Raw genomic sequence first — 13,177 nt, 5'->3', positions numbered from 1 at the left:
GAAATAATTCACAAAGAATATTAAATGGAATCACAAAAATAATTAAAAATCATTTATAGAAACTAGAATTTAAGAGAAAATTTTTGCAATTGGTCTCATATTTTTGTGATTCCAAATAAAGAAGTTATGAATTTTTAAAAATAATTGGAATAAAAGAAAATAAAATGGAAATTCAGAAATTGGAAAAATCCACAGGCGTCAGATCCCAATTCATCAATTGACGTGGTTGATCATGTGGTTGGGAAGCGCGCACGTATGGTGAGTGTTAGTCAACAACGTGGCATCATGTATTAAATAAAGTCAATCAAATCAAGAGCCAAGATTAGATCTGGAAAAATGGAACCAAGGGCCAAGGTTTGGACGCGTGGGGACAGTGGTGGAAACCACCGTCTTCTCCGGTGAGAAGGCCAGTTCTGGCCACCAGTTGCAGATTTTCAAACCTCAACCATAGCACGCGATCCATATACCATTCGAAAGCTAGGGTGATGTACATCACCCTTGTGACCTTAGTTTTCACTCAAAATACCTAAAGAGGAAGAAATCTGAGCTTGAAAAATGAGATGTTCAATCTGAAGTTGTCCAATTCTCAAAATTAAAACCAGAAATCAATTGCCTCTCACATGAGGACTTCAGAAATACCAACCAAACCAAGCAATGCACAATAATAATAGAGATTCGAAGGTATACAGTTATGGTGAAAACCTTTGAAGTGCAACTTTTAAGAGCTTGGTCCAATCCAATCCTCGAGTGTAGCTTGATCTTGAAGTAACAATGGAGCAAGGCTAAGGAATTTAGAAGCTGAAGATCAACTAGGGAAGTTCAAATTCAAGCTTGAAAAATGAAGAAAAATATTCAGAATTCCTTTAATGGAGGGTTGGGGAATCAACTGAGCAGAGCTTCAGGCGCCTTCAGGTTACCATTCAAGTGAAGCAAGCATGTCTATTTGTAGCCACAACTGATGCAAGGCATGATCAAACTCGTGTGTGCATGAACTTGGGTCCTCCATGCATGGGCTTGTACAGGCGCATGTGAGGCCCAAAACCACTTGCAATTGAGTGCTGAACACTAATGAATGAAGTTTGGACATGCAGATGGCAATGCATTAGCTTGTGCAAGGAATTTTAACATGTTATGCATAAATGATCATAAAACTTCACCTCTTCGAAAATGCCAATTAGAAAATTGAAACATAGGAATGTGGATAATGGTTGGAAAGGTCTTGACATAAGGAACAAATGTTATGTTGAACAAAAATTCATTTGGAGTTTGGAAAATATTGAAAACTGACCATGAAGTTCAAGGTATAAAACATGTATTTGAGAAATTTGCCAAAATGGACCAACTTCCAGCCCTTCTGTTTCAGTGATGGAAGCCTCAAATGACAAAACCTTCAACATGAAAGTTGTAGATATTTTCAAGAATATAAATTTGGACTTATATTTTGCATCATTTGGATTTTTGATGAGAAAGTTGTGGGTACTTGAAGTTGGACTTTTTCACATTTCAATGGCTTTGGTCCAAAGTGACCTATAATGTTTTGTATTATCACATGTGTTTCTTTTAGGATTATGAAAATTTGTCCCATATAAAAATTGAATTAAACATCTTAAACTTTCCAATGCACTTGGTCTCACCTCAAAATCATAAAAAATGAAGGAGTTAGGGCCTTGGGAAGTTGACCCAAAATTAGGGTTTCAGTCAAAATGACCTATAATGTTTTGAAATGAATGATGACCTTCCAAGTTTCAAATGGATTTTGGATGAACATGAACGTTGTTCATATGGTTCATAAGAACATTTTTGCTCTTGGGGTCATAATTATTTGACAAACACATCAAAAGTTAGGTCTCAGTGGATTTCAAAATAGTCAAATGAATTGACTGATACTCTTCTCAAGTCCAAACTTCAAATATTAATGAATAAATGATTGAGAACACTCACATGGGCACATATATGCAGAAAATGATGAATGAAAGAACTTACCTTGATTGTATTTGATCATAGGTTGAGGTTGCTTAATGAGCAAGGCACAGTCAATGCACAGTTGAATTAGGGTTTCCTTGGGAAACAATCCTCAAGCCCTTTGATTTATCTTGATAAAATTGACAAATTGAGATACTTGGGAGGCATATATGATGATTGAGAGCTTTGTGAACCATTGTCATGCTTGCTTTCATCTTTATCTGGCCATTTCAATGCATAGGGGCCTCCTAGCAGCTTTGGATCACATGACTGCTTGAGCTTCAAAACAAACAAGTTAGTGACATCTTTTTGTTCTTTTGGTTAGTAAACAAAGTAATAAAATCAATAATGTACAATTGAAGCATGCTTGGTGGTCTCAAACCAACTCACATAAGTCCCAACCCTAGGGTAAGGAGCCAAGATGATATGATCCTTGAGGCAAATGCAAATGAGAAATGTTATGATGCCATGAGGGATCTTAGGGTCAAAATTAGGGTCTTACAGATGCCCCTACTTAAGGTCATTATAGCCGGAGATATGAAGGTTAAAATCTTTGTCTCTACGTGGTAGAATGGGCTTAAATAATAACAAACAGACGAATTTTGGTCCCTAAGAGACCTCATGATGCAAATGTGTGTATGCAAAAATTAATACTCTGTGGGGATATGTGTCCACAAAGGAAAAAGAAATTAGGAGAAACTGAAAATCCAATAGGAGTAATTCACTCATAAATGGGACAGAGACTCTAGGGGAGAAATAAGGGTAAAAATGCGTGAGCAGGTCACGACTTGAAACTTGCTGGGAGACACGAAGGGATTCCGTAAAAATAAATCAATGGAAGGACTCGAGCTGAAGCAAAAATGCATGTATTAGGGAATATGCCAATACAGTAAACTATCCACAAGGGATACTTCGGATAAAAATCCGGACTCAGGTGAGGGTGTCCACAAAGGGTTCAACTGAGGAAAAACGAGGTATTATCGGTTACTGGGTAACAAGCTCAAAGAGACATGTGATCAAAACACCGGTATAAGGGTGAGAGAATAACTTGCTCAGGGAGAAAGAATATCTAAGACCGTTATAAGGGTGAGAGATATCAATCATCCAAAACGTCTGAGGAGGACCCAAAAGGCATATCTCAACTCAGGAAAATCTGACTCCACAGGGGACAAAAAAGTCATAATAGGGAGTAGAAGGAAGGAACACCAGAGATACCGATTACTGGGCATATAATAGGTGACCAACCAGGCGTGAATTAGGGAATATTTCCAAGACACTCATCATCTGAAAGGAGGGATGAAAAAGCAAACTCGATTACAGGATGGACATTCGATTCCATAAGGAAATACGAATCTTACACAACTTGGGAAGAAGAAGACTTCGACTGAAGAGCGCATGAGATATATTATCTACTACCGTCAGAACGTAGACAATATACTCGCATGGACGATTATCCACAACCGATTACTGGGTTAATAAAGGATAAATCGACCGACAAGAAAGGACATCGGGATACCGGTTACTGGGTATAAAATGATGTCCAATCAAAAGGAGAAACAATCATTACCAAACCAGGGTAAATGAAGGATGACTCGCTGGGGATACATTGACAAAAGCAATGATCCGGGAGATATATCACCGGTTACTAGGTGGTATACTCAAACATGAAGGAATATCAATACCGAATATTGTATAAAGATAACCAACAAAGAGGGGATTACATCTACCGATTACTGGGTAGAAAACCAAGGGTGAGAGTTATCGTCATCGGTTAGGATGAACAAAATATCAAGGTTTAACTCTGCAAGGGGACAAAATGGGGTTTACAACTACCGGTTACTGGGTAGAAAATCACAAAAATAGGACTTACGACTACCGGTTACTGGGTAGAAGGCCACAATATCTGCTGGGGAGAGAACGCACAAAATTACTGTTTACTGAATAATTGATCACCTGAACCACATGGAAGTGCAAGGGAAATAACAAGAAGGGTGTCAGTCTAGGAACAAACTAGAGAGGCGCAATGAAACAAGACTCAACCCAATGAGGATATAACTCAGGGGAGTAATTCCATCCCAATATATATTTTGGGAGGAAACTGAAACAATAATCATCCACGAGGACATAACTCGGTGGGGAATATGGAAAAAAAGATAAACACTTTCTACCTATAGGGCTGACTCTATATGGAGAGATCAAACACAAACATCTGCTTGGGGAAGGTCATTTCGCCAACTAGTAGGAGATAACAAGCAAAGATATATGGCAAAGAATGCAACATGAATATTTGAATGTTATAATTATGCATGTATATGCGTGGTTTATGTATGATAAATGCTGACAAACAGACATATCTAACACAAACAGGTCCAAGAATCAATTGGACAAACATCCGGTACAACATCTCGAAAGAGAAAACCAGGTCCACAGGAGAAAATCCAATCTGGTGAGGGGCAACAAATACCAGGCAACACCAATCACCGTTGAAGATCAAGCAGAGTCGCTGTCGGGGACTAAGACTGCTGCTAGGGGAACGAGCAGGATCACGAGGGATCAGTAAAAGGGCACAACTACCACGAGTTGGGGATTTTCCAACAATATGCAGAGATGTGGATAAGATTGGTCATAGAAGAAATCTACTAGGGATCTTATCAGAGGGATAGTATGAAATTCTGTGGGGAACAACCGCCATACAGAAACACATCAATCAATCATTCACTTCTAACCACTAAAGGAACAAATCTTCTGCGGAGAAAGAACCAAAACCAGTCCGCTGGGGAAGGAAATAACACATCTTCCTCGAAAGTTCCAACGCCAAACTATAATTAGGTAAAGTCTCAGCTGGGAAGCTATAAAGCCAATGCCAGAGAGCTCAACATGGATAATATCCATCATAGAAGACACTCTACTGGGGATCTTATCAGGGTATGATATGAAACTCTGTGGGGAACAACCACCAAACAAAAGTTTCAATAATCAACATATTTCCTCATATCTGCTGGAGAAACATCTCTGCCGAGGAGAAGGAGACAATTGCTCCACTGGGGGAAGGAAATAAACATCTTCTACACCAGCTCTTCTAGGAGGAAACCATCCAATAAGGAGGACAAGCAAATATATCAGGCTCTGACCAGGAAACTCCCCTGGGGAAAGACTGCTGGCGACTAAACTGGGGATAACCTGTAGACGATCAGCTGGAGATAATCTGATGGCGAACCAACTGAAAGGAGTCTAATGTGAGCAACCCTACTGAGAATGAGTGATAAGCAAACTTGTCGGGGGGAAAATTTTATGCAAATCCACTAGGGATAAGCTACAAACCAACTTGTTGAAAATTTCCACTCATACTGGGAATTCTCGGTCAACTCTGCGGGAGATTTCCAATCACGATGAGGGAAGACCAACTTCTTCGAAAAGATTAGCATATCAACTTTTATCACTCTATAAGGGATTTTAGGTCAGTCCACACAAGGGATGACAACCATATATTTGATAAAACACAAATGCTAGACTCAGACTCATCTGAGGGAGTTGAGGATGACTAAGACCAAAACTCCAGACTCTCTGGGGAATTTGGTGGTATATCACCCTTCTCTGCGCTCACTAAGGAGACAAACTTGAAAGATGATGAAAAAGGATTCAAATATGCTAGGAATATGAACAAATATCTTACCCTTTTGGAGATCATACTATCCTTGGGAGAGCACGGAAGACATCCCCATTATCCTTTCAGTCATTGTGAATGTTCACTTTGTCTAAAAACAGTTTATGAAAACTTTATTTGTTTAAAACAATGATATTTATCAATTAAAACATGCAAACATTTGTTAAACAGAAACAAATAAGAGTGCAAAGAATTGGATAAAGGCTCAAATTTATTTGATAGGATGGTAGTCTGCAAATGGAAAGACTCCATGGGTCTTTACAAATTTGAAATTGGTGATATATATTGGAAAAAGGGCTACATTGAACATAATGACCATTTCTCCACCAACTCTGAATCCAGTGTATTTGAAGCTTCAGTTAACGATAACCGAGCAAGAATCTTTGACAGATGACAGTTGTAGAACAAAGTCTTGTTAAGATGCAGTTACTTGCCAAATCCTTAATTTTTGCGTAGATTGCCCCAGGATGAGGTATTCAATCTAGCGGGATATATATATTCATTTTTTTATGTCTCTAACTTTTGCCTGGATCGCCCTTTCGGGTTTTCAATCCACCGAGACGCTCATTTTTGCCTAAGCCGCCCTTTCGGGTTTTCAACTTAGTGAGCTATTCTATTTTTATTTTCGGCAAAGTATTTCTTGAGTGCATCTGAATTCACAGGACGAGTGAAATCCTCCCCATCCATAGTTGTAAGTATCAAAGCACTGCCTAAAAAGGCTCTCGTAACAACATATGTACCTTCATAGTTTGGAGTCCACTTGCCCTTGGAATCGGGCGCGAAAAACTAAACTTTCTTGAGCACGAGGTCACCTTCTCGGAACACACGAGGCTTGACCTTCTTATCAAAGGATTTATTCATCCTTTGCTGATACAACTTACCATGGCACATGTCAGTTAATCTTTTCTCTTCTATTAAGTTCAACTGGTCATAACGATTCTGAAACCATTCAGCCTCAGTCAACTTGGCTTCCATCAAGACTCTCGTTGATGGGATATCGACCTCTATGGGGAGCACAACCTCCATGCCATAAACAAGAGAGAAAGGGGGGGTTGCCCCTGATGAAGTGCGGACAGATGTACGATAGCCATTAAAAGCAAATGGCAGCATCTCATGCCAATCTTTGTACGTAACAACCATCTTCTGGATAATCCTCTTGATATTCTTATTAGCAGCTTCAACAACCCCATTCATCTTGGGTCTATAAGGAGAAGAATTATGATGTGCAATCTTGAACTCGCTACACAGCTCTTTCATCATCTTGTTACTCAAGTTAGATCATGTTGGTGTAAGCCCTAGAGGCCAATACTTTTGGTACTTGTATCGAATTATTTATTAATAATAAAAGGCTTTTTATTTATTATGTTTGTTTAATAAAGTTCCTAGAATAGATAGTCCATTTAATGTATCAAGTGTGACTTAATCATGAGATCAGATTAAACATAAGGACACTATTCTTAAAGTATCCGTAGTCGAGCTTTATTGTGAAGTGGGATAACATTAAAGCATTAAGACTATTATGTATATAGACTGATGATCACATCTCATGGATCATGGATAAGGAGTTATCAAGTCTTAAACATAGGTATGAATTTTAAGAGTAATATTTATACTGGATTGACCCGCTATGAGAATACTATATAGAATGTTATGCAAAGTGTCATAAGTTATTCTCATGGTGATAATGGTGTATACCACCCTTCGACCTGAAACCACTATGGACCCTAGATGTAGAGTCGAGTGCCTTATTGCTGATCAAACGTTGTCCGTAATTGGATGACCATAAAGACAATTGATGGGTACTCCGCGAAGCACGCTAATGGACATGAGTGACCTAGATGGAATTTTCCCATCCTGCGTAACAGGATAAATGTCTATTGGCCTAATATTGAACTGGACAAGGATAACACAGTCTATGCCTTGTGTTCAATATAGACATAAGGGCAAAAGGGTAATTATACACATAATTATTATCACAGAAGGATTTGTCAGATCACATGACATTTTCGTGTCTTGGGTAGCAGTGATGTGTTGCTAGATACCGCTCACTGTTTATTATGTTAAATACGTGATTTAATATAATTGCCAATGTCGCGAAAACCTACAGGGTCACACACAAAGGAAGGATTGATAAGAGATAGAGTAACTAAGAAATACCGTAATGTACGGTGCTCTTAAGTGAATTGTAGAACATCGTAAGGTACGGTGTACTTAAGTAGAATACGAAATATGGTAAGGTACCACGTTTTTAAGTGATTTTGGCATATTATAAGATATGGGCCACATACACTTGAGTGGGCTTTTTAGCTTGCAGCCCACACAAGTGGTTCTATAAATAGAACCCTTGTGTAGAAGCATTGGAGTAGTTGCAATTTCGTTTCTCTCTCTCTCTCTCTCTCTCTCTCTCTCTCTCTCTCACACACACACACACACACACACACACACACACTCAAAGCCTTCATTCGTAACAGCTAGCAATGAGATTGAAGGAATCTGTTCGTGTGGACTGAGTAGAGGCATTGTCATTGTTCAATGTTCGTGATCGCTCCGTAGATTTGCATCAAAGGTTACAATCACCACAAGAGGTGACAATTCTATCTCTGATCATGCCCATTCGTAAGGATCATTAAAGGAGAAATTTTAAATTCTGCTGCATTTTGGATCGCCCTTCTCCTTCAGTGGTATCAGAGCCACTTACGAAACCATGTATCTGATAACTGTTTATTTTCTGTATTAATACGATTAAAATGACAGAATGAATCAAAGAATAAACGAGTAATTAAATTTGGCATCATGTGTGTACGATTTGGATGATTGATGTTGACTATGCTTCAGAATCCGACATTAGTTTGGTGAAGCAGCGATACACCGATCGTCCATAGGTTATGCAATTGAGATCGATCAAGTTATATATATGATATAAGTAATCCTGATGCAAAATACGGTATATATGATATACTGTTTCTGTTTCGTTCATTCAAACACTTAATGGTTATTTTCCTTTGAGCGATCAATGGTCGTTTGCTTCTTGATCTGACATTAGTATGGTGAAGCAATGACGTATTGATCAATCATACTGAATCAACAATCGAGATGTGTTTGACGGTCTGAAATTGGTGCATTAGGGTTAATGACGGCACAAGGGTTGTGTTGACAAAGAGTTATGCATTAAGGTTAATGATGGCACAAGGGTTGTGTTGTCAAAGAGTTATGCGATTAAGATTGTGACTACGTAAGAGTTGTGCTTTAAAGTATCAAGTGTTGATGCGAAAAACGACGTCGATTTCAAATGAACCACCGTCCGCTGACCAGGCAGCGGACCCCCGGCTAACTCTGTATAGTGTGATCGATCGCCAAAATTTAATTTGGTTTTAATTAATTAAAAGAATTAAAATTAATAATAATAATGTGTTTATTATTATTGTCTTGTGGTGATCGGTTATGGCCTTAGTTTTCCTTTATTTTATTTTGGGTTTTAAAATACGACCTGCGTGTCGTGCCTCTCTTTTAATCTCTTAATGTATCTTCTTTTCTCATCTCACTCCCTCGTAGGTAAAACGAGTTTCTTTTATGTAATGTAATGTTATGAAGAAAGAGAAGAATTCAATATCAAAGGAGGACAACCTTGAAGATCTTGCTTGGAGAAGCTTAGATTGTTATTAGGTTAGCTTAGGTTCTCTCATTGGCTTGGGAGAATAATTGCGCTAGGGGCCATAACTGTTTCATTATGTATGTATGTTGATGCATGTGAATGTATATTGATGCATGTGAGAAACGATTTATACGATAAATAAGCCGATGAGATCAGAATAATTGCAAATTCCCTCAAATTAAATATTAAGTTTATGCTTTTCAAGTTTTAGCACTCATCAAGACTAGTATCGGATAATGTAGATTTCGCCTACACGAGGTGCATGTTCTATATTAGTAAGGTGCGATGGGATAATTGTAATATCCAATTGTTAAAACAATGAGTCAAACTTAACTAAACAAATTATAATAAGATTATATATGTTTAGAAGCAAGAGTTGGAAATGATCCATGTGATGGATTGGAATAAGGAGTTATTCACCCAACTAAAATATTCGAGAGTTGTATTAGATACAATTGGAAGGAATTCCTACCTCGGTTATTTCCTTCTCAGACAATGGTGGCTCTACCTGAGCAGCCAACTCTCTCCACCGCTGGGCGTATTCTTTGAATGACTCACTCTCTTTCATAGCCATCCCTTGCAACTGCATTCGGTCGGGTGCCATATCTAAGTTATATTTGTACTGACTGAGAAATGCGTCAGCCAAATCCTCCCAGCTTTGAATCCGCCCTTGCTCTAAACTCATGTACCATCTCAGAGACTCCCCACTCAGACTGTCTTGGAAACAGTGTACAAGTAGTTTTTTGTTTTCGGTATGAGCAGCCATTTTTCTGAAGTACATTACTAGGTGACTTCTTGGACAAGTTTGTCCTTTGTATTTCTCAATATCAGGAGTTTTAAATTTAGCCGGGATGACTAAATTTGTTCCCAAGCACATGTTCATGGCGGAAGCACCGAAGATATTGTTTCCTTCTATGGCTTTGATCTTCTTTTCTAGGGCACGTAGCCTATCTACAGCAGGATCTAGAAGTATCTTAGGTTTTGGTTGATCAGGCATATAGAATGCATCATACTGGTAATCTCCAATTTCGGATCCATGATGAGTAGATGTATCAGAAGGTTCTGCACGGTCTCCACTCCTTTGCCTCCTACCGGTATCTGAACCTATCTCTTCTTGGTGGGGACGTAACCCTCATCTTGGAGGTTCAGACCTGGCGTGTCATCATTCCTTTTTGCCCTAGCTTCTTCCTCCTCAATCCTCTCTCTCTGAGCGATCGCGAGCATTGTCTCCTACAGTTGATCCATCTTCTCCTGGATCGTATTGATGTCTGTCCTCATGGTAACCTGATTGGCCTCAACTTGCTCTAATGTCATCTTGTATTTGCTTCGCGTCTCGTATCGGTGTTGATTAGTCCGTGCGGCTGGATAAAAGGGTAAAAAGGTTAGGGTATGTTTTTTTGAATTTTTATGAAGCGTGATGCATTATGAAGATGCGAATGTTATGCATATTTTATTTTCAAGGAATCATTCGAGTTTCATTAGTTATTAGTAATTCGAAGAAACAAGAAATACTTAGAATAACAATAATGGAGTAATTTTCAAACGTCATTCATTCAAGTAAATAACATAGGGGTCCAAATAAGGTCATAGTTCAAAAGTACATTTGTTAAAGGAACAAAATACATGACATAAGCCAATTAAACTGCTGGCTTTCTGGCCTGAAGCTCTTCTAGTTCCTCATTGAATCTCTTCAGCAACCCTTTATAAAGTAGAATGAAACTGATTATGGCTGGAGGAGTGCTATCTTCTTTCAACTCTTCGCCTGCGTCTCTCAACTTCCATGGCAATTATTTAGCCGCCCAATTATAGAACCATACTAGCCCATCGAGTTTCGCACGAAACTTATCCCTATCTCCTTGTAAGAAGTCTATGGTCTTCTTAAAGGATTCATAATCCTCAATCACATAGTCTCGCTCTTTCAACCATATGGAGCTATCTTGGCGTAATGACTCTAGCTGGTTCTTCCAATAGCTGACAGATTCCCTTGCATCTCTTACTTCTCGACATTTCTCCTCCCATATCATGGGTAACACTCTAGAAGCTTTAGTGGCTATATTCTTGAGTTGGCGCTCCTGATCTACTTCAACTTTTGCATGACGAACAAAATTGGTGAGTTCTTTTATCTAAGCCCCAAGTGTATCTCTTATAGTCTTGTTTTCCTTCGTGGCTAGATGCCACCAACGCTCATTGTCTTGACATTCTTTCTGAGCTTGTCGTAGTTGACCTTTAAGGGTATCTAAACAATGATCATCTTGTTCTAATCCCACCTTGATCTTCTTCCTCTTATGCTCCTCCTTGTTGAACCTTTCCACATGGGCTTGAAGTTGTGCCTCTTTTCTCTCAAGCTCCCACTTCATATTGTTTTTCTCATTGATGGTTTGTTGGAGTTTTATCTGCAACTTTTCATTCTCTTTTTCTAGCTTTGCCATAATGGTCTTGAGTTCCTCCATTTCTTCAATAGGGACATGGGTGAGCTTAGGTTCAGGAAGAGGTATAGGTGTCCGAATGACAAATGGCATTTTAATCATCTGCACCCTTTCCTTTACCCACTGAAAATATGCTTCTTTTGTAATCCCATTTGCTCTCCCTAAATCAACTTTCCCTTTTCGATTGACATTCTTCCAGGCCTCTTTGATTCGCTGGAATAAGCTAGGATTCTCAACCCCAAAGTCAAGTAAGAAGAAAGCTTCCAAAGAATTTGGCTCTAAAGGGCCTTCCATTAAGTATCCAAGTTGTTTGAGTGATAGGACTGGGTTAGCATTCACACATCCTTGAGTTCCAATAAGCGGTAGATTTAGGAAATCTCCACAACTGAATATGATATCCATGCTGATGTATTCTTTGGAGTACCAAGAGAGATCTTCAGATCGGAGTGATCCCAATCTCTGAGGCCAACTAACATCTGTCTGTTCAACCTAAGCACCTGTCTTCGGAAGATGTCCTAGAAACCACTGATACAATAAAGGAGCACAACAAGCAATCAATCCCTTCTTCTTAGTATACCTATGACTTATATAATAGTAGACATCGACTAACAAAGTAGGTACTGGGTTTCCAGTACGGAAAACACAAATAGCAGTCATGTCTACGAAACCATCCATATTCGGGAACAGGACGACGTCATAGATGGCCAATGCAATAGCAGAGTAACAAGCATCCCAACGTTCTGCTTTGAATAGGGTATGAGCTCTTTCCAAGAGAAAACTTAGTGGAAATCCTTTGGTCTTCCCTTTGGTCTCTAAGTTAGCCTCTGCTTCCTTTTCTTCCATGTGAAGCGCACTAGCTATGACCTCAAGGGGCAAAGATTCATCTATCCCTTCAAATAGTGGCTTGTTCTTCATAGGAATCCTAAAAAGACGCTCAAAATCTTCCAATGTTGGTGCTAGCTGGAAATCTTGGAATCTGAAGCATCTTAAAGGTAGGTCATAGAATTGGGCCAAAGTGATTAAGGCGGTATGGTCCACTTGTTGATTGAGAATGCTGAGCAAATTTCCATAATTCTTTCCAAAGTTCATTATGTATACTGGGTGCATCTGAGAGACCAAGTCACGTAAGCTCCTTAGATCGGGATCTTTTAACTTGAATGAGTAAATATTTCTTTTGCTTGATTCCATGTTTCCTGAATTCCTGCAACTCATGACACTCAGATTCCTTGGAAATAAAATAATATGAATGATATGCTATGAATGATATTATGCGTGTCACATGTAGGTTAATATACAGGTCATGAGAGTGGGTATTCTTGGTTACTAATACAAAACCCTTTTGGGAGGATGCTAAAGTTAAGGTTCCCAAAGTCATCAATCGCTACTTAGGAAAGTCATTGTCATGACGAAAACTCATCTACAAATAACATCCCCAAACAGAGTCTCGTTTGGGTGAGGCCTTCGTATGGTCCC

The sequence above is a fragment of the Lathyrus oleraceus genome, chromosome 4, assembly GCF_024323335.1.
Source record: "Lathyrus oleraceus cultivar Zhongwan6 chromosome 4, CAAS_Psat_ZW6_1.0, whole genome shotgun sequence".
NCBI lineage: Eukaryota > Viridiplantae > Streptophyta > Magnoliopsida > Fabales > Fabaceae > Lathyrus > Lathyrus oleraceus.
The sequence above is the reverse complement of the archived record's forward strand: the minus strand, read 5'-3'. Positions refer to the sequence as shown.